The sequence below is a fragment of the Plecotus auritus genome (assembly GCF_963455305.1).
Source record: "Plecotus auritus genome assembly, chromosome: 4".
In the NCBI taxonomy this organism is placed as follows: Eukaryota; Metazoa; Chordata; class Mammalia; order Chiroptera; family Vespertilionidae; genus Plecotus; species Plecotus auritus.
The window spans coordinates 63361586-63384892 of record NC_137775.1 but is presented as its reverse complement, the minus strand read 5'-3'; the positions used below and the strand labels follow the sequence as shown (position 1 = coordinate 63384892).

The following is a 23307-nucleotide window of genomic DNA, read 5'->3' as shown; positions in this document are numbered from 1 at the left end:
GCATGCATACAAGTCCTTTGGTTGATCTCTCCCCCTAACCCCCACCCTCCCCTACCTTCCCTCTGAGGTTTGATGGTCTGATCGATGTTTCTCTGTCTCTGGATCTGTTTTTGTTCATCAGTTTATGTTGTTCATTATATTCCACAAATGAGTGAGATCATGTAATATTTATCTTTCTCTGACTGGCTTATTTTGCTTAGCATAATGCTCTCCAGTTCCATCCATGCTGTTGCAAATGGTAAGAATTTCTTCTTTTTTATAGCAGTGTAGTATTCCGTTGTGCAGATGTACCACAGTTTTTAATCCACTCATCTGCTGATGGGCGCTTAGGCTGTTTCCAAATCTTAGCTATGGTAAATTGTGCTGCTATGAACATAGGGGTGCATATATCCTTTCTGACTGGTGCTTCTAGTTTCTTGGGATATATTCCTAGAAGTGGGATCACTGGGTCAAATGGGAGTTCCATTTTTAGTTTTTTGAGGAAACTCCATACATACTGTCTTCCACAGTGGCTGCACCAGTCTGCATTCCCACCAGCAGTGCATGAGGGTTCCTTTTTCTCCGCATCCTCGCCAGCACTTATCATTTGTATTTTTAACAACACAAGAATAAAATAAACACCTAATTTTAAAAAGGGAGGGGTCTCTAGGGCAGGGTTGTCCAACAGAACTTTCAGCAAGAATGGAAATGTTCTATAATCTATGCTGTCCAATATAGCCACTGGCCACATGTAACTATTGAACACGTAAAATGTGGCAAGTGAGACTGAGGAACTAATTTTTAATTTAGTTAAATCTCAATTAATTAAAAACTAAAAAGCCACATCTGCTGGTTAGGTGATTAAACAAACAGCTTTAGGAGAAGAAAGAAAGCAGAGTTTAGGGATAGGAGCTACATTTCATTGTCTATAGCTTTTATAGACTTAAACATGGAAATTATAATTTTAGAAATTAGATTTTTAACATAGGCAGAAACAAATATAAAATAATAGGGATTTTAAAACTCTGTAGTCCAAATTTGAATTAGACGTGTAAGTATGGATTATGATGGATTTTATACTAAGAAAAAACTATCTCCTAGCTCATTGACAAAATCCTAAAATAAGGAACAAACGAATTGCAAAGAACATTCCTAGCACCCAGATGTAGTGTCTAAATACTATTTCCCTTTAAAAGAAACAAATGCTCCTTGTAAAATATCTTATTCCACATTTGAGGGAAGAAACATATAAGATGAATCTACAAATCTAAAAATGTGGTTACACTAGAAAGCAAGGAAACTATCAGACACCAGATGGAGTGTCAAAAGGGCTCAAGAGCCAACTTGAAGAAGCTCATAATAGCAAAAGATGGAACAATTTCACCACCAATAAGAATTTTATTATAAAACACAACAGATATGTTTAAATCCATGGGGTCATATAATATTTTTTTAAAAAAACTAATTAGCCTTGGAAGATGCTAGGGAACCAACTTAATTCACCTGACAATTGATATAATAAAGAGAAAAAATCAAACATATATCTTGCCTATTTTGCTACAAGCTGTATCTCAAAACAGTAATAGCTTTAATGGGAAGTGTTTCTTTACAGAATTATTCTAACAAATGAAAAAGAAAATATTAGAATGACAAAATTAAAATATTGTCATTTTGTACCCATAATGAAATAATGATCACTAATGGCTGCTAACACCACAGAATAGAAATAAGCAGACACTGTGTGCCTCCAGGTAGGACATAATGAGATCTCTGAAGTAATCTGCTTCCTTTCAAGAAAAATTAAGTCTGATTCTGACAAAATCTCTAAATGTAAATAACATTTTACAAAAAATACAAGGAAACAAAAATCCAGAATGTGGCAAATTCTACTAGGAAAAACCAGTTTCTTTAACGCAAGCAGAAAAAGAAGAGACTGAGAGGGCTATCTATATATTAAGAAAGGGAATAAGCACTTATAATCTATAAACCTTACTTCAATATAGACTTAAATATGGAAATTATAATTTTCAGAAACAAATTATATGCAAACAAATTATAAAGAAAAGAAAATCGTAAGGTAATAGAGAAAATTTAAACAATGGACATTTAATGATGACATTTAATGAATGGACATTTAATGATGTTAAGGAACTACCATTGCTTTAGGTGAGATAATGGTATTATGCTTAATTTTATAAAGAATCCTTATCTGCCCTAACTGGTTTAGCGCAGTGGGTAGGAGAGTGTCGGCCTGTGGACTGAAGGGTCCTGGGTTTGATTCCAGTCAAGTGCATGTACCTCGGTTGCAAGCTCAATCCCTGGGGCCTGTGCAGGAGGCAACCACACATCGATATTTCTCTCTCTCTGTCTCTCCCACTCCCTTCCACTCTTTAAAAATCAATGGAAAAATATCCTTGGTGAGGATTAACAAAATAAAACAACGAAAAAGAATCCTTATCTTTTAGAGATTTATATTGAGATATTTACACATAAAATTAAATAATGTCTGAGGTTTGTTTCAAAATAACCTAGTCAGTGGTCGGCAAACTGCGGCTCGTGAGCCACATGAGGCTCTTTGGCCCCTTGAGTGTGGCTCTTCCACAAAATACCACGGCCTGGGGGAGTCTATTTTGAAGACGTGGTGTTAGAAGAAGTTTAAGTTTAAAAAATTTGGCTCTCCAAAGAAATTTCAATCGTTGTACTGTTGATATTTGGCTCTGTTGACTAATGAGTTTGCCGACCACTGACCTAGGGGGAAGTAGGTAAAGGCAGAGTTGAAATAAGATTGTCTATGAGTTAATAGTTATGTAAACTAGGTGACAGAGACACATGGCTTCACCACTGTAACATCTCTACTTTTGTATGTTTGAAATTTTTCTTAGTAAAAAATATTTTTTGAAAGTAAGCAAACAAATTTAAGATTTTACTTTCTAGTGTATTTAGTGTATGGCAATCAATCTAATTCTTTATTATAATTATTACTGGATAGGAAATCAGCAATTCCAATAAGCACTAATATTTTAAAAATATGTAAACTGGCCTGCAGTCATGAAAGAAAATATTTACACATTTAAAAATTGTCTAGGCCTGGAGTGGGGGGCAAGGGCAGGCTAGAAGGGGTCAATAGGAGAAAAAAAGTGGATATATGTAATACTTTCAACAATAAAGATTTAATTAAAACAATAAAAATTGTCTAGAAAAAAAGGATGATGGACTAGAGCAATTAAATGTCTTCACTACTTATCAGCCGTGTAAATCTGGAGAAGTCACCTAAGTTCTCAATCTAAATTTGAACCTCAATTTTCTCATCTATAAAATAGGGATAATAATAGTAACTTCTTTAGAGAGTTATTGTAATGATTCAATGGGATAATTCAATCACTACCATACAATAAGCACTCAGGAAATACCAACAATTATATTTACAATTCAAACATACGAGATGCTCAGTTAATTCTGATTCATGTTCCTTGTAAAAGTCTTTCAGTTTTAATTCCAATATAATTAAAAGTTGATTATATGGAATATATGAGGATGATTTGACTTAATATGCACATAGCAGAAGTAGCTCAATCATCTAGTTAGAGGTGCCACCTAACTTTTCATTGCAAAGGGTAAGAATCCACAAAACATTACCTGCCACTCATCTGATGCATCAGCACATTTCCCACCCCACATACATGCATATAGTTTTAAAGAAAATATTGCCCAGCCAGTGTGGCTCACTTGGTTGAGCGTCATCCTATGCACCAAGAGGTCTCTGGTCAGGGCACATGCCCAGGTTGTGGGCTTGATCCCTGGTAGGGGGCATGCAGGAAGCAGAGAATGGATGTTTCAGTCTCTCTCTCTCCCTCTCCCTTCTTCTCTCTCTCTCTCTAAAAAAAAAAGAATCAATAAAAACATTTTTTTTTTTTTTAAGGAGATATCCACTGCCCCAATATCCAAGAGTCTTGATCCCTGGGGCAATTATTTTAATGGCTTCTACTTTTATGCTTATGTATTTCTTGAATTAGCATGTTTAAACTATGAAAGATGAGGATTTAATTAAACCTCAGTTTGAAGGGTTACAATATGCAATTACATGTTGGTTATGCAGGATTTTCTCCTTAGAATTCTTAATTGTCCTTTCTCCCCGCCTAATTGAAAGGAAAAAGCATCCTTCTATGATCACTGACATCTACCAGTTTGTCATTCTATATACAACCTAAATTCCATTCCATTCTTCACCTTACAGATATTTTTTGTGGAGACCTGTGATTTCCTATTCAAACTTAAACCAATTACTTTCTAGACCTGTTGCACCGCTGTCCTTCTGGAATTACTTTTACTGTACTCATAAGTTAATCCACCATTTCTAATAGCCTATGCCATCATCTTTATTAGTTTTCATTATAATTTTACCAGTCCAAATCCTCAAATACCTTCTCCAGAAAGGGTGTATGAGTTAGGAGGTAAGTGTTCTAAGCCCTCGCATACCTGAGAATGTTTTTATTTTGTCCTCATACTTGGTAATTTTCAGAGGTTCTGAATTCTAAGTCATTTTCTCTCAGAACTTTGGAGACTCTGTTCCAGTCTTCTAAACCTTCAGAGGTGCTTGTGAGATGTGAGTCATTCTTTTAATCAACATTTTTTTTTTTAGCTCTCACTATGTAACAGTAATGACAACAAAAAATGCCTGCCCTAAGGGTGTTTACACTGCAGTTGTGCTCATCTGTTTCTCATTCCTTTACAAGTTAACTTTTTCCCCCCTCCCTAGGAGCTTTTAGGATTTTCCTTCCTATTCTACTGAAATTTCACAATGATGTGCCTAGATGTGGGCCTTTTTCACTGATTGTGTTGCTCTTTGCTCTCCCTCTTCCTTTTGATATGGAAACTTGTATTTTTAAGTAGCAGAAATGTTATGTTACCTTTTTGATAAGTGACTCTCTTTACTCTTTTTGAAACATCTACTGGTTACATTACAGACATGTTCTCTTTTTCTTTTTTGTACTATCTTCAAAGAGAATTACTCAATTTATCTTCTAAACCACACAAGTTTTGTTTTGTTTTTTAATTTGTGCAAACATCTTAATTTCCAAGAACTCTTTCTTGTTCTGATTTTTTAAAAATAATTTTTCTGTTCTTCTGTTCTTACTTTACAGAGGCGACGTATTTTCATTCCTCTGAAAAAACTAAATGTTTTAAGATTTCTTCTGATCCAGGAATTATCTGTTTCATCTGGTGACAGTTTTTTCTGTTTGTCTCAGGTATTTTACTTTATATTGCTATTCTGTTTTTTGTTTTTTACTTTGGAGGCAAGTTTTGGTTGTCCATTGATACTTAAGAATGAAGAAAAAGGAAGAATGACTGGAAAACATATACATGTGAGTTGGGGACTCCCTTTCATCTAGAATGAAGAGGGATTATCTCCAGACACAAATGTCCACTTGGGCAACTCTTTTCCATGTGTGTGCGCGTGTGTGTGCGTGTGTGTGTGTGTGTGTTGCTTGTTTTTTATTTCCAGAAGAAATTAACTCTGCATTTATGATGGGAAAGGGAGGGAAGGGTGTAGGGCAGGGAATAATTACACTGACTGTAACTATACGTTGGGCTTGGGTAGGAAAGAAAGCAAAACTACTTCATATATAGTTTTTCAATTATTCTTCCTTCCCATTTTCAATCATCCTTTACTTCTGACTTTAAATCCCAAGATTCTCTGAGATTCTGTTTGATATTCTGTTTGGATACATTAGAATCTCTGTTTGCTGCAGTTTCCTCTTGAATATTTTAGGACATAGTTTCCTCTGTTCTAATCTGTTTCATCTAGCATTACTCTTTGCCTCTTTCAGAAATGTGTTGTAATTGCTCATCTACTGAGAGTACGCTATCATTCCTTCAATGCTATAGGTTTGTCCTTTTTTCCGCCTTAATATTATTTTAACACTGTCTCCAAAGAGAAAGAAAACAAATGCATATGGTCAGATCTACATCACTCATAGCAAACATGTCATTTTAAAGCCAATAATTTCTAACAATTATTCTCCCCCTTTTACAACTTGATAAAGCAATCACTTTTCCAAAGTCCATGAAACTACTATTCAATTCATGTACCCATTAGTTCAAGAAAAAAATTACAGATGCCATTTTAGACAACAAGAAAATCAAGATGAGCAAAAATATACTATGAGTTCCTCTAGGGCAGGATCTGGCTCTTCTATCAAAGAGAAGCAATGAAGAAAAACATTCACAATAAATTATGTATATATCCTTTACATATTCTGTAAAAATATTACATGCTAATTACATGAGAACACTGTCTTTTCATTTTTTAAAAAATGTGTTTTTATTGATTTTTTAGAGAGGGAGAAGGAGAGATGGAAACATCAATGGGAGAGAATCATTGATCAGCTGCCTCCTGCAGGCCCCCTACTGGGAATTGAACCCACAACCCTGTCATGTGTCTTGACTAGGAATTGAACTGGAGACCTCTTTGTTCATGGGTTGATGCTCAACTACTAAGCAATACCGGCTGGGCGAGAATACTTTCTTAATAGTGATAAAAAAATTCAAGAATAGCTCCAAGAACACTAGAGAATACTTTACCTTTGCCAAACTTCTAATTATTTAGGATCTATTTAAAAATAAGGCAGGTATTTCTAACTAACATATACCATACTTGTATTATCCTGTACTCTGTTACAATTCATGACAACAAACAAGTAGTACTCCTTAGAAAAGATAGCAACCCAAAGATCAAAGCCATCCTAGAGAATAGAAACTTAGGCACTTGTGAAAAGTCACTTTTAAAAATGTGGTCCTTCATCCTCATAAAAAAACATCATCGTATGGCTGACAGTGCTGTCAGAAAAATGGTTTAAACAAGCAAGTAGGCAAACAAAAGTTAACAAGTTAAAAAAAAAAAAGACATGAAATATTAGACCAAAAGAAATAGACAGAGATGAGATAATACAACTATTAGAATAACTACGGTTTCTTATAAATTTATAAACACGAAGTACAATAGCTTAATAAGATTACATAACAATTTAGCACAGGTGAACCCTGGGGAATCACCCCTTTCTTTACATAGATTAAGGAAATTAAGGCCTATAAGACAAAGTGACTTACCCAAGATCACAGTTTATCTAAGATCTCAGAACTAAGTAAAACTTGAAATGGACTACAAGTTTTCTGAATCTTAATTGGGTGACCTATTCAGTATTTCACTCTCAACAATCATATGAGAACTACCTCATCTGTGAAGCCACCTCCATCTGCAACTATCCCATATTGTAGTCCTCTCCTTGCTAAAAACTGAAGAAGCATTTCTGCTCCTTTTTTAGAGCTAAACCTCTCACGAGTCTCCTTCCCCACACCACCTCACCATCTCAAAAATTGTGCTCCTGCAATTGTGTCCTCTCTACAGGATCCTTTCTGTCAACAAAGAGGCTCTAATAAAGCTGTCACTTGACTCCCTGTCCTATTGCATTTACAACCCAATTTCTCAACTCCAATTTCCAATTAAATTTTTAAGAATAATCTATAATCTAGAATATCTCTACTTCTTTTCCAACCATTTTCTTCTGAATCCCTACTAGTCAGGTTTTCATCCCCACTGAAATACCTTTTTTTAAAATAGACCACGACTTTCATCTTGGCTAAATCCAATAGCCAATTTTCTGTCCTATTCGACCCTAACCTCACAGCATTTGACACAACTAATCATTCCTCCCTTTCGAAAACACTCTATTTTCTTGCTTAGCTTCCATTGCCATCTGCTTTCCTGGTTTTCTTACTATGTCACTGGCTGTCTCCTCTCAATCCCCTTTGTTAAATCTGCCTCCTATTCCTGATCTCTTTGGAATGCACAAGGCATGACATGTTGGTACTTTTTATCTATACTCTCTCCTTAGGTAATGTCATCTAGACTTCTTTTACCCTTTCAGATTCATATATCCACCTTCCTATCTGACAACTCCATCTAAGTCACTTCGCACTTACATGTCCAAAACCAAAATTATGATCCATCTCCCTTCTACCACCACTCTTTCCTGCTTTTCAGATCTCATTAAATGGCATGCTCATTTACTAAATGACTTGTGTTGCAAATTTAATGATCATTCTGGATTCCTTCTTAAGCTCATATCCCACATCCAAACCATTTGTAAAACCAGGTGGTTTTTATCTCCAAATATATTCCAAATTTAATTATTTCTTACCATCTCCACTGTTACTTAGTCTAAGCCAGTGGTCGGCAAACACATTAGTCAACAGAGCGGCAAACCGTGGCTCGCAAGCCGCATGTGGCTCGCGAGCCGCAGTTTGCCGACCACTGGTCTAAGCCAACATCTTTTTCTCACTTGAACTTCTGCAATAGTCTCCTAATTGATAGTCTGCTTTCATCCCTGCTTCCTCAGTTAGAAAACACTATTTGAAACAATGATCAATTGGCATTGCTCTCCTGTTTAATACCCTTTAATGGCTTCCTACAGCCATCATATTCCTTAATCAAACCTGAAAATTCCTGTAAGGTCTAGCCCTTGTTGCCTACTTCTTCATCCTTACCTCATGCAACTCTTCCCCTCATCTGCTTTTTCAGCCAAGCAGCCTCCTTTTGTGCCTCAAAGATGCCAAGCTTGTTGCCAACTCACAGACTTTGTACTTGCTACACCCTTTATTTACCTAGAAGGCCCTTTCCTTAGAACTTCACAAAGATGGTTCCTTATCTTTATCCTGTTCACAGCACAAATGCCACCTTCTCAACGATGGCCCCCATAAGTTCTATTAGAGTGAGTCCAGTCAATATCTTATTACTATTTTTTCTTCATAGACCCTGTTACTATTGGAAATAATCTTACATTTGTTGTCTCTCCAACTAAATATAAGACTCATGAGAACAGAAATCTTTTCTGTCTAGTTCACCATGGTAACTACAACACCATTTACTAATTTTTTGAGGAATAAAAGATTATTCTGTAATGTTATTCTAAATAGAATATTACTAGTTTCATTGTATAAAACTTGCCTGTTTATTTAACTTGCCTTTATTTAACAAGGAAATGTTAAATCTTCCCTCTTTCAAATAATTGCCAGGAAGCTTCATTAAATCTCTAAAATTCCCAAGAGAAAAGTTAGCAAGTCAAAGAGTTTTGCTTAGAACCATTACCATAGTAAAGTTGGAATATTATTATTGAGTTAATTTTAAATAACTAAGATGACCTAATAGGGCTTCAGACAAAATAAATTTCACTTATAGTTACAAAAATAACTTCTATTTAATTAATATAAACTAGTCACAATATGTTAACTAAATAAAATTAATTTTTTCTTACAAGAACGAAGTTATGTAGATTAATAGAACACTGAAGATTTATATTCTATGTATAGTTCTCCAACTACACTGAGTGGCCAGATTATTATGATCTCTGAACACATAATAATCTGGCCACTCAGTGTACTTCTCTTGAGTACCTCATTTATTTGATATCAAAGATACTATAAATCGTGCACCTGATCAGTTTTCCCCTTTGCATTGGCTTATAGAAAGCTCAGGGCAAATAGGTGGTTGATCGCCAACGAAAGTCTAGAATACTTTGGTACCCATTTGAGATACAAATACATTGAGTGGCCAGATTATTATGCGTTCAGAGATCATAATAATCTGGCCACTCGGTGTAATTTAAACTAATTCTTTGTGACCAAGAATGAATTGGTTAAGTTGTTCATCTGTTTTCCCTATCTGTACAGGGGTAACTAGATAAAAGCAACAACAACAAAAACCCTGAAAAACTGTAAGTCTTACCCAATTTAAATTCCTAATATGTGTTTATTTTCTAAAAATGGCCAAGAGCATTATCATGATAATGTTAGAAAACATTAAATCTAACACTTGTCATTTTTCATCCAAAAACAAATTTTCTTCCTAAAAAATGTCCCAAATAGTATAGGTCATACAAAACAGGTCATAAAAAAATTAAGCTCCTTCAGTATCAGAATGCCTCCTTTATACACAGTTTCAAATGACTCAGGATATAAATCTATAGAATCCAAAATTCCCATTTTCTCCACATCCTCTCCAGTACTTATTGTTTGTTGATTTATTTGGTGGGAATGCAGACTGGTGGAGCCACTGTGGAAAACTGTTATGGAGTTTCCTCAAAAAATTAAAAATGGAACTGCTTTTTGATCCAATGATACCACTTCTGGGTATATATCCTAAAACACCAATCAGAAAGAATATATGCAGCCCAATGTTCATAGTAGTGTTATTTATAATAGCCAACGAATGTATATGCATATATGCATAACTCATGGACACAGACAATAAAGTGGTGAAGGCGTAGGAGGTGAGGGGGCAGGGTGAAGGGAGGCAAAGGGGTGGGTGGGGGAGATGAAGGACATCTGTAATAGAGTCAACAATAAAAAAAGAAAAAAGGAAAAGTTTAGTTTCAAGAGAAAAAAACTTGTATAAAATCAAATAACTGTTCCTGTCATTTCTCTGTGTTCAGCTTCTTTGTATAAAACATTGCTGCCTGGCTACCTCTGCTGCCAGCAAAAGAGCTCACACAACAGACAACTAGGTGAGTATAATAAAAATAGAGAAAAACATAAATAAGGAGATCGCTCTCCCCCAAAAGAAAAATAACCGAAGATAAAAATAAAAACAATATTGCTGCATTAAAATTGCAATTGCTTCTCTCCCACAAGGAGAAAAATGATTAGAAATTAATAAAACCAAATAAATTTTTCCATTTCTCTACCTATGTTCCAGAATATTCCAAAAGCATTTCCTTATTCTACATCTATTTTCATGACACTACTCTTGCTTTAAAATCAAACTATGCTTAGATTTTAAATATGGTCTCCTAGACCAGTGGTCGGCAAACTGCGGCTCGCGAGCCACATGCGGCCCTTTGGCCCCTTGAGTGTGGCTCTTCCACAAAATACCACAGCCTGGGCGAGTCTATTTTGAAGAAGTGGGGTTAGAAGAAGTTTAAGTTTAAAAAATTTGGCTCTCAAAAGAAATTTCAATCGTTGTACTGTTGATATTTGGCTCTGTTGACTAATGAGTTTGCCGACCAATGTCCTAGACTCGGTCAGAACACAGTAAATGCTAGACTTAAAATTTAAGGCATAAATTAGCCTCTCTTAAACAATGGATCCAATTAAAGCATTTTTTAAAAAAAATATTTTATTGATTTTTTACAGAGAGAAAGGGAGAGTGATAGAGAGTTAGAAACATAGATGATGTGCCGGCAACCAAGGTACATGCCCTTGACCAGAATCGAACCTGGGACCCTTCCGTCCGCAGACGGATGCTCTATCCCAGCCATGGGCAAACTACGGCCCGCGGGCCGGATCCAGCCCGTTCGGCTGTTCTATCCGGCCCGCGGAGCCGAAAGAGCGGAGGGTTCTCTTGCTCTCCCCTCCGCTCCTTCACCAGCAGCAGTGTTAACATGGCAACGTCGGGAAAACGGCCGCAGCTCCTTCTTCTGAGTAGAAGGAACAACCTCTCAATCTTCCAGAGGCTCCTTGTAATGCCCACGGACGCGTCCCCTGACATCACCCTGGGAATGTGTAGACACGTTATCGTGGTGATGTAGGGAGACATGCCCCTGGAGAGCACAGTATCAGAGCATTAGCTAAAAAGGAGACCAACAACACTGTTCCCACTGAAGTTGATGTTTTAAAGACCAAAAACCTTTCAACCCAGTCTACATTGCCATCTACATCTACGTCCCGGGCATAATTTGGAAGTTGCACTAAAGAAAATGTTTAATTTACTGTTTACACATTTTGTTCTTTTCTATTTGTTTTAGTTTTAAATTATTTCATTATATTTAAGTTTAATTTGAAAGGCTTTTGTACCTTTCCTTTGTTAGGCAATTTTATTTTGCCTTTGCCATCTTCAATATAAGGTATGTTATTGTGCTATGATTCCTCCATTTTTTGAAGTTTCAAATTATAATAATTAGTGTTTACATTCTTCTTGTTAAAATGTTTGAAATGAATAAAACTATTGAAATAAAAACAAAATGACTGTACCCTTTTATGTAATGATGTTTACTTTGAATTTATATTAGTTCACACAAACACTCCATGCATGCTTTTGTTCCGGCCCTCCGGTCCAGTTTAAGAACCCATTGCGGCCCTCGAGTCAAAAAGTTTGCCCACCCCTGCTCTAGCCACTGAGCCAAACCGGTTAGGGCCAATTAAAGCATCTTAACTTCTTTGAAACAATGGGTCAAATTAAAGCATCTCAACTGTAGTACATATTCCTAAAGTTTAGTCAATCAAATGAAAACATTACAGAATATTCACTCATTCATGAAATATTTACTGAACACCTAGTAAGTGTTAGTATTAAGGATGGAGCTAGAAATACAAAAACAAGACACAAGTGATCCTCTACCGTTAATAAACTCCCAGCCAAGAAGAGAAAGGTAACGTAAGAGTGTAAGTACCAATGATAAAGGGAAGTAAAGGAGACTAAGTAAACTCAAACCTAAGATTAGAGGACAGAAGGGAGTTTGGAAAGGTTTCTAGAGGCAATAAGGACTAAATGGAGTCTTTAGGTACTAGCAGAGATTAAGCATAAGTATGATTTGGGTAGTAGGTTTATGTTTTAGGGAGGTGGGATGGTAGATGATGTTAGTAAAAGAAGGCAGTTGGTGACCTTATTTCAGTAAGAGGAAGCAGCATGTGCAAAAGTAAAAGGCATAAAGCTGCTGGCTTCAAGTAATGAGGCCACTCCTGATTACATCTAGGTAGAAATGTGGCCTCATCTCTGGGCTACTCTGAGGGTGTCTCCTGGATTACTCACCACAACTGGGCAAGCCTTTTCTTCAGCCATGCCAGAGGGATTTCAGTCTCTACCAATGTTCTCTTCGCACGTTTTCCAGGCCCATGTTACTTTTCACAATAGAGGTAGTGAGCTCAGGAGGGTGAGGATTGTGGAAACTCCGGGAGGGAGCACTGTGGGGCATGGATGGAGGCCACCACACCACCAGCTACAGCACAGAGCCTCCTGTATCTGCAAGGAGTTCCATAGGCCAGGAGCCCTTCTGAGAGAACTTGCAGATGGTGGATGTCTTGCTGTCCGCCAACGCATGTGAGAATAGGCATTGGTTTCCTTCCTGACACACACCATGGCATATAACTGAACTGCAGATAGTTTTACAACCGTGCTGTCTCATACAGTGGCTTCTGAGCACTTGAACTGTAACTAGTTGAACTGAGATATGCTGCAAGTGTAAAATACACATGGGATTTTGAAAACTCAGTACATAAAACATCTCTTTAATAATCTTTTATATTTGTTATATGTTTTGGAGTAGATAAAATATATTAATCTCACCTGTTTGTATTTTCTTGCGTGGCAACTGAAAAAAAAGTTAAATTATTTTATGTTTTAATGTTATGTATCTAACCCAAAACATATAACAAATATGAGATCATTAAAGAGATATTTTATGTTCTTTTTTATACTGAGTTTTCAAAATCCCATGTGTATTTTACACTTACAGCATATCTCACTCCTTGGTCCTGCCAATGTAAAACACCAACTATTTAAGCACCCACGCCAACTCGTCTATGCCAAGAAGGCCCACTTTTTTTTTGCCAACCCTCTTTCCTCCTCTCATTCCGTCCCTAAAAGAAGTGTAAATCCCCCCCCCACACACACACACACTCTTTAAGAACCCTTCCACTCTAACCACAGTCTTCATCTCTTATTTATTGGCACCCAGAGTTACCAAAAGCCTCACAGCCTCCTTTCCAACCTTCAATCTCCACAGGCCTCTGGGGTTTTAAAAACAACGCCTAACCCCTTCTCTACGTTTTCTGCAATTCCTTCCGTCTCTTCTAGAACCCAACAAATGAAACAACCCTTCCTCCGCTCCTCCTCCTATTTTCCCAATCCCGCACCTGTTGGTCAACCTCCCCTCCTCCCGGCCCTCTCCCAGCTGCAGGCATTTCATTTATTTTCCTAGGACTTTCTTCTCCCCGCGTCCCCAAATCCTCCCGCACCCCTAATCCTTTCATCCCTCCCGCTTTAACAACTCTACTAGCACGCTCCCACTCACGAACGCTGAATCGCTAGCTCCCCCCCCACTCCAGTCCCACCTGGTACCCCGCAACTCCTCACGGTCTCCGCGCCCACCCCAAAGCCCACCCTCAACCCGCCCTGCCCCTCCCGCCCCCCTCGGACCGACGCGGCGTCCCACCTCCTTGCCTTCTCTCTGGGGACCCACTCCCCGCCGGGACCTCAGCGTCTGGCCGCCGGAGAGTGGGCTCCTGGCCCCTGCGGCAGCTGCGGGGCGGGCTCGGAGGTCGACGGGGTGCGGGAGGTTTGAACACCGGAGGGGCGGGGGCGACAGCTGCTGGGTGGCAGAGCGTGGCGACTTCGGCTCCAGGGTAACGGGGGCGGGGGCCCAGACGCCACTGCGGGAAGGCCGCAGCCAATGATGCTCGCCCAGATTTTCCATTGGTCTCTGCTGCCAGATGGCCCATTCTATTGGCTTCGGTGGAACTGGAAGGCGGGACGATGAGTACAGGAGAGGGTGGCCATTGGTTAAACCGCTCTAGCTTTAGCGGCGACCAAGAGCAGGGAGGTACTTAGCGCCGTCGCTCAGCGAAAGTAGCCTGCGGCCCTTTAAACTGAGGGAGTGAGACACCGAGGCCGAGCGTCCTGGGCCTCGGCTGGTGGGAGCAGGTTGACGCGCGCGGAGGCGACGGGGGTTCGTGAATTGTGGAAATTGGAGACTGCACAATTAAAACGTTAACAATAGTCTCGAATCCCTTTCGGAAATCGACTGGCTTTAAATTCGGAAGACATTATAAACCAATACGTAGCTAGCTAGTTCCTTCTTGGTGTGAGCCCTGAAATTGCTGATTTTCAGGAGAATGCGGAGTTAGTGCATTAATACTCTTGCCTCTAGATCGTGGGAATTTGGCTTGAAAGTGGCTTTTAGGTTTTGGAACAGGTTTGAGGTGGAAGGACATTCGAAACATTTGCACACAAATCTGTAAAAGGAAACATCTGTGGTACATGCCAGTAACCTATTCAGAGCTGTTGCATGACGTATTTTCAAAACCTTTAAAAAATGACAGTGCATTTAAACTGCATTAATTGATGTCAGGAGGTAGAAAATCATCTCTTCCGTGAAGGTTACGTCTCTCCATTCCAATAACTACGGGCTGTTGTTGTTCCTTGTGATTAAGCCCCTTTCTGAACCTTCTGGTTGTCAAGATGTTTGACACGGTATTCCCCTTTCTTGCCATTGTCAATTTCTCCAGAACTGGGCTTTGCCTCCATCTGCAGAGAATCTAATTTATCAAGGCAAATAAATGCGTTCTAATCAGTCTTCTGACCTTGAAAATGGTCATTCCGTCTCTTGCTTCACCTCGTTTTCTCAGCTTTGCACAATTTCAGAGCTTTTATTTTATCCTGTCAATATATTTTACTTCGACTTTCAGACTAACCCACCTAAACAATACCACGATTAAATGTAATTTTCGGTAGAAGATAGCAACCATCTGTTAGTGAAAAATAAATGAGTCATCCCTAAAACGGCACTGAAGTACTTTTCTTCGCCGTTTGTTTAAATCTGCTAATACTCTTCTAAAAATAGCTCAATGGTTATTGACTCCGTTTGAAATAGTTTAATAAATGCCTCAGTGGGTTACTTTAAAAGAAGTTGCTATAAAGAGCCAAGAAATATGTTGTATTTAGGTGAAAAAACAAACAAACATATCTCTCCAGAGTCAAATGGGGGTTGTTAACACTCAGGGACAGTTGAGAATGAAACAAATTTATTCACTCACAGGTGTTAGGCAGTATAATCTCATTCCATCATCACTCATGACAGATAGTTACTTATCATTATACCTGAGAAAATATTCAGGGAGGTTAAAGAATCTACCACAAGATACTGAAGTAGTAAGTGGTAGGGCCAAGATTCAAACCTGCCTCCACTCAATTCCTGGTTTCAAATTTAATACCTTTAATGTGTTTTACCTACAGGTTAATAGAGTTGCTGGAAAGCGAGAAAATATTTAAAAGGTCTGTAGTCTCTAAAACAGTCTCTAATTGCATGTAACACATTTTCAATGTCTGTTCACTTTATCACACTTGGAATAACCGTGACTACAACTTATTTGACCCTAAAACAAAAAAAAGCCTTTGCCACTTTGCTCAGCGGATAGAGCGTCAGCCTGTGGACTGGAGGGTCCCCAGGCTCTCCATCCCCAGTGTGGGGCATGCAGGCGGCAGCCAGGATCAGTGATTCTCTCTCACCATTGATGTTTCTATCTCTCTCTCCTTCTTCCTTCCTCTCTGAAATCAATAAAAATATATATATTATGAAACAAGACCAAAAGAATTATAAACCCACAGAAGTAAAAACTAGCTTATTGAACTATTTTTAAAAATTTATGCAAAATACGAGGTAACAGTTTCAAGTTTTAATGATTTTTACATAATTGAAATAAAAATATTTTCACAGAATTAGAATTTTCTAAAACTATAGCATTTGCCATTTCATTTCACTACATACTACATAGGATTCAGCTTTTTCAATAAAAAAGGAAGGCCAATAAAACCACTTTTTTATATTACTATCACTTGAAATAATATTAAACAGGAATCAGGTTTCATATTGTTTTTAAAGATGATATTTATGACAGAAATTATACTAACAATCATTAAACATTTTGGAGCTATATTTTTAATATTCCTGGGCTTACATTAATATTCTAATATCACCAGATTTGTTATTTACTAACTAATTATTTTCTACAGAACTTTGATTGCCTTGTTTTATGCTATTTGGCAATGATACAGATAATATTAAAATTTTCCTAGATATGCTTACCAATAGAATTATTCCTATTTTCCACATGGGAAAATTACAGAGTTTGAATAATTTGTTACAAGTTTCATAAAGTTAATAGGCAAAATAATAAGTAGACTTTCCAACTCTAGACAATCCAGAAATTACAATGATTGTAATTTAAAAGGAACATACTATAAATAACCATATCCTTAGGTAATGTTCAGATGTTCATTTAATACCATTCTTAAAAATCAAAAAAGAATAGTACAGTCACAATTTTATATATTTTACCTAGATATAAGTATTACAAAATTCAGAAATTTAAAATCTAACTTCTTGGTGTCCACATTGTTAGAAATTTTTAAATTTAACAATAAGTTCCAGGTAAATAGTAGATTGTCAGCATATAATAATGTTGGGGAGCACAAGAGACTTGGTTGGAAAGTTGTAAGGAGGACATTCTGAGAAAAGGGAAGTGTGTGGAAGGCCGCCTGCCCTGTTTATCAGAATTGAGAGTTAGGGGAGTGTCAAAGGCAGCACCCCTAATTATTCCTTGACCTTCCCAAATAAGTCTGTTCATGTGCAGACCCCCAGCTGTTTACTGGAATCCTTAATCTTAATCTTTGGTTGCCCTTGCTTAAAGGGCACTACAAACACAGGTGTTCTCCCAAGATTACGTCTCCTACTGATTGTATCTTAAAGATAAACTTCATTTCAAACTGCTGTTACAATAAAAGGCTAAGAAGGCAGGCAATCGGGGCTGTCTGGTTGCTATAGCCGGGCCATCCCTTAGCCTCTCTTTCACAGCAAACGTTGTGTCGGAGTAATCTATTCATTTGTCGCTCAGTGTCTTCTGGGTAGCCCTGGCATAATAACTTTTAAACAGTATCTAATATGTGAGGTGTTAAACTGAATGGCTTCGGAAAACTTGAGTTGGGTTTAAAGAACAATAAAATTGGGGACACAGAAAGTTGGTCTGCTCTTATAAAAAACAAATTTAGTCCAACTGTTGTTATTTGCCTTTGCAGTACAGAAAGCTGATACTTTTATCGTTCTGTTTAAAGGATAAGTCTTTTTTGGTAATTTGATGAAATTTACAAGTTAATTATTTTGTTAGTGGAGAAAGAAACAAAACTATTGAGATGTATACTAGTATTTTTCTTCTTTCATAATTAGTGAATCATTAATAGTACCTCTATTTCATGGAGTTTATTGGAATTTTCAGGGCTTTTGCTTTCATTTTGCATAAAAACAACTAAACCAAAAGTTGGTTTGAGCGTGTTTTTTTTAATATATATTTTTAATTGATTTCAGAGACTAAGGGAGAGGGAGAGAGAGATAGAAACACCAACGATGAGAGAGAATCATTGATCGACTGCCTCTTGCATGCCCCACACTGGGAACTGAGCCCTCAACCCAGGCATGTGCCCTTGACCGGAATCAAACCTGGGACCCTTCAGTCCACAGGCCGACTCTCTATCCACTGAGCCAAACCGGCTAGGGCTGAGCAAGTTTTTAATACATGTTTTCAGATTTTGTTACTCCACAATTACATCTTTAAACAAATTGATCTACAGATCAAATGCTATCTCAGTGGGAAAGCACTGAATGAAACCATAATTCTGTTAGTATTCACATTGTTAGATTTGAAATCGAGAATGTCAATACAATTTTCTTAGTAGACAACTGCCTGTTCTCAGCTGAACATAATTCACAGGAGATTCTGTTAAGATTAGTGACTATATTGTTAATTGACAATAAATATGTGAGGTAAAGAAAAAAGTGTTTTTACTACTTTGGAGTTCTAACATAATAAAATAGCCATCTATTTCTCCAGTGAAAAGAAGACAATGGTATAGCAGAATTGCAATGGAAAATTTTTAAGTCGAAACCTTTGTTCATTCATTAAATACATACTGAGTACTTATTAGGTGCCCTCAGGGAATACAGAGATAAAAAATGAAGTTCTTGTCTTCCAGCTGCTTACTGTCCAATGAATAAGAAAGATGAGTTTATCTGATTGTAGGTACTTTGTAAAAAGGGTGATTATAAAAGTATGTCCAAAGTGCAAATGAAAGGGAGAGAGAAATAGAAACATCAATGATAAGAATCATTGATTGACTGCCTCCAGCATGCCCCCTACTGGGGATGGAGCCTACAACCTGGGCATGTGCCCTGACTGGGAATCAAATCGTGACTTCCTGGTTCATTGGTGGACACTCAGCCACAGAGCCACGCCAGCCTGGTGGAAGTAACTCTTGAATTAGAGTTCATGTTACATGAAAGATACCCCTCTCCCCCAACACACATACACACAAAAACCATATAAACAACAGCAAGATATAGAAGATAGAAACAAATCTGTATATATGCAGGCATTAGTGAGGTTTAGGGAAGACATATGGGGAAAGATGGGGGTGCTCTAGGAGAGGGAGTGGCCAGAGAGGGGGCAAAAGCTAGATGTTTAAATGCCTTTTTAAGAAGTTTACATTTAATCCCCAAAACCATAAGTAGTGATTGATGAATTGAATAGAGGACTGATATGATTTGACCTGCATTTCAGAAAGCTTATCCCAGTGGCATCATGCTGGGTGAGACTAGAAGCAGAAAGGTCAGCTAAGACCTTTTCAGGAAAGGGACCAGTAACAAGCAATGATTAGTAAATAATAATACAAGAATAAACTGTGTTTCACATACAAGGGTAAACCTACTTTTGTCCCACCCTGTATATTACTGTTAGATGGGTCCCAGGGAATTGACACTTGCTGTTATAGACTGAATGTTTGTGTCCCCCCAAATTCATATGCTGAAATCCAATCCCCAGTGTGATGGTATTAGGAGATGGGGCCTTTGGAGGGTAATTAGGTCATGAGGGTAAAGCCCTCAGGAATGGGGTTAGTGTCCTTGTAAGAGGCCAGAGAGCTACCTCTTGCTCTCTGCTACGTGAGGATGTAGTAAGACGAAAGCCACCTGCAAACCTGAGGTGGGTCCTCTTACCAGGTCTGCCAGCATCTTGATCTTGGACTTGCCAGCCTCCAGAACTGTGAGAAATAAATTTCTGTTGTTTAAGCCATCCAGTCTATAGCATTTTTTAAAAGTTATCTTTATTTTTGAAAGTATTACAGATGTCACCCTTTTCCCCATTGACCCCTTCTAGCTAGCACCCAACTGGAACGGATTTGAATGGATTTGAATAATGGTCACCGTGCTATAGTCAGACACTGTCTTCTCTGAGAGCTCGCCATTGAGATAGCTGCGCTTGACTCTTTTCCCCTTGGAAAAGTTCTTTCCCAGAAGGATTCTGAGGTCTATGACTCAAGCTGAGATCCTCACTGTATGTAAGTAGCATTTACAACATGTAGGGTTCAGTAATGAGGCTAATGAGTTGATGGACTCAGCACATACAAGGAATAGAAATGAGAGACTGAATAAATGGGCTCATTATTAGGTTTGTAGCCTACATTATTATTTAACCCTCTCCCCCAAGACACACACACACACACACACACACACACACACACACACACACACACCAGATAAAACAACAGCAAAAGAAAAACTCCATAACAGTGTTAGCACCTTCCAGGGAGCAAGTAACATAGTAAGTGACCAAACAAGGATTAAAATGCCTCAAAGTATGACCTTATATTTGTGTAGCACTTGCCAGAGTACTTTCACAAGATTACCTCATTTGATTTTAAAACAACCCTGAGAAACTGGAAAAGCAGATAGTTTCCACTTTTAATAGGAGAAGAGACTGACCCTGAGGTTAAATCAGATTTGCCTAAAGGAAATTGCCTAGTATAATATCAACCACATATTTAATTTTAAATTGTCTAGTAGTCACATTAAAAAAGGTTTAAAAAGTGAAATTAATTTTTACAATATATTTTGTTTAACATATCTGAAGTATTAGCATTTCAACATGTAATCAATATTTTAAAATTATCAGAGATGTTTTACTATTTTTTTTAACACTTTGAACTTGGTGTATGTTTTATAGTTACAACACATCTCAATTTAGACCTGCCTCATTTCAAGTACTCAGTACTCACATGTGAGTTGTGGCTGCTCTATTTGACAATACAGGGTTAGATTACGTGCCCTGAGGCATATTATAGGAAGCAGTGGTCTCAGGTAGCCAAGCTTCTGAAAAGGGACATGACGGTCTGGTCTGAAAACCTAGAGACCTGAATTCCAGACATGACTGCCTCTTTCTGGTCATGTGACAAAGCATTCTACTTGGTTAAAGCTTGGTTTCTGGTTTGTTAAACAAAGCCAATGGCACTTTGCTTACTTCTCCCACCCCCCCACCCACCCTAGCGAAGTCTTTCCACAAATTAAATCTTATAGGGAAGCTTACTGTTTAAAACATCGGAGGCATATTTAAAACATAAGAGCTGTTTCTCTGTTGAAGGCATGGCAGTGGGAAGGTTGAAAAGAGGATTACAACCTGTTTAGTGTACACACGTGTTTATGTGTACACACACACACACACACACACACACACACGACACATATTCTGAGGGGGTTCTGATGAACCCTTTGGGCATATTTGAAAAAGCTTGAAGGAAATTGTCTCTAAGATCCTTCTCATCTGAAAAACATGCCTTTGATTCTGTGGATACAATTCTATCCAGGCCTAGTTGACTCTCTCAACCAGTGTTTAAGCTTTAACCAAGAAAGAGAAAGTACCATTGTTAGTCCACTACTGTCCACAGACATCAGTATATTGGTGTTTGACTCACCATTTTTTCTCAATGTTTACCACTTTCTATTGTCCGGTGGGTACTGGTTCCTTTGCTTTTTAGTTTCATAGATCATGAATTTTTATCAGTAAAAGGGGGTCTTTAAGATCAATTATTCAAGTGGTTTTCTGAATTTCCCCCTTCATCAGAAGCTTCTCTCCAAAGAGTGCTTTACACAGAAATCTAAAATACTCCTTGAAAGAGTTAGGGTGGCCCTTCAAAGATGAAGTGGAGGTGAAAGGGTAGAACCCTAAGAGCTGAGAATCTCCCAAATACCCCCTTCCCGAGTAGCCCCCCAAGAATCCACTCTCAAACCATCAAACCAATGTGCAATTTTAACAGCCACAGTTCAAGCCTAGATCCGACCCTTTAATCCAAGTGCAGTGCTCAAGGTCCCACCACTAGTTGGTGTCAAAGCTGGCATAGAACCCAGTCACTGTGCCCTACAAGCCAGTTGACATCAGGCTTGCAGCTGGAAATCAGGTATGGTGAGAATGTTTATACCACAGAAATCAGCAAATGCTACAGATCAGGGCTCTCCCTAGAGAGCTGGCTGTTAATCCTTTTCCAGGCTACCTCCGAACCCGGCAGAGTCTGGGTATTTATACACACACAGCCGCCTGGGAATAAATGCACTGCCTTTGATAGGAAACAGAATTTTAAATTAACACAAAATTTAAAATAAACTGAAGTAAAAATTGTTCATGAAGAAGAGCATACTACCTAAAATAGCAATTTTTCTCAATTTTTACTACTTTCTATTGTCCGGTGGGTATTGGCTCCTTTGATTCTTTCAAGCTGTTACTTGGAGGCTTTAGGGATTGATTTTTAAAATTAGGTGAGCCAAGCAGGTCAAAGCTTTAGGACATTCGTTAAAATCAAAACCTACACATAAAATAAGGAGAACATAAAAAGAAACCATCGTAAATGCCATTTGAGTAGCGAATGACCTGATGATATACCTTCTCTCTCAGTCTCCCTCTGGTTCTATTTCAGTCTAAGAAGCTTTAAAAGGTCGATGTAAACAACTGCCAGTCTCCAAGCTTCTTGGTTGGCCTCCTGCCTCCTCCTATTTAATCCTCCCAACTGAACTTCTGATTCATCCTCTTAACAATGACCGGTTCCCTCCGCCTCTCCCTCCCCTCCCGTCACTGTTTTTCTTCCTTTCCTTTGTGGGGCTGCACGCTCTCCTCCCAGGCCTGCTTGGGCATGCTTGTGATGTCAGATGCTTGCACTTCAGCTGTCCTTTTGTATCCATGGTGATGGATAAAAAATAAGCTGCTTTGCAGTGATTTGAACTTTAATCCATTCAAATGATGCATGCTTTATTACTCAGGTGACTTTTTTCCTTAATACTTTCAGTTCAGTGAAATCTTGAATTATTAAAAAAGAAGTAAAATGCTTTTTCTTTCTTTCCCTTTTTTTAAAACCTTTAATGCCTTGGTACATTAAAATAATCTCCGATTTCAGCATCTGAAAATTTTTTCTTGATAGTTAAATCAATAGGAAACTAATTTCAGAAATATGATTCCAAAGGAAAAGAAATTACAAAATTTAAATATTTAAATTTCCTTCTCACTACAGCTATATAAGTAACTTGTATTAGGCTAAGTAAAGCATGCAGGACCCAGATAACATGAGGGAAAACATGACAAAAATTATGAAAATAGTGTCGCCAACTTAACACTAGTGGTACCTGAAATCATTTTAGTGGTCTATAGACAGAATAGTAAATAACTGGATCCCAATCTTTCTAAATTCAGGAA

General features: G+C 38.0%; 1 protein-coding gene across 1 annotated transcript in view; it reads right to left on the bottom strand.

Annotated features, from left to right (window-relative positions):
- Positions 1–14375, bottom strand: part of LCA5 (lebercilin LCA5) — a 43231-nt gene extending 28856 nt beyond the window's left edge. The window contains exon 1 of the mRNA XM_080666739.1: positions 14184–14375. The gene's annotated coding sequence lies outside the window, so the exon portion shown is untranslated. The remainder of the gene's footprint in view (positions 1–14183) is intronic.
- Positions 14376–23307: the final 8932 nt, after the last annotated feature.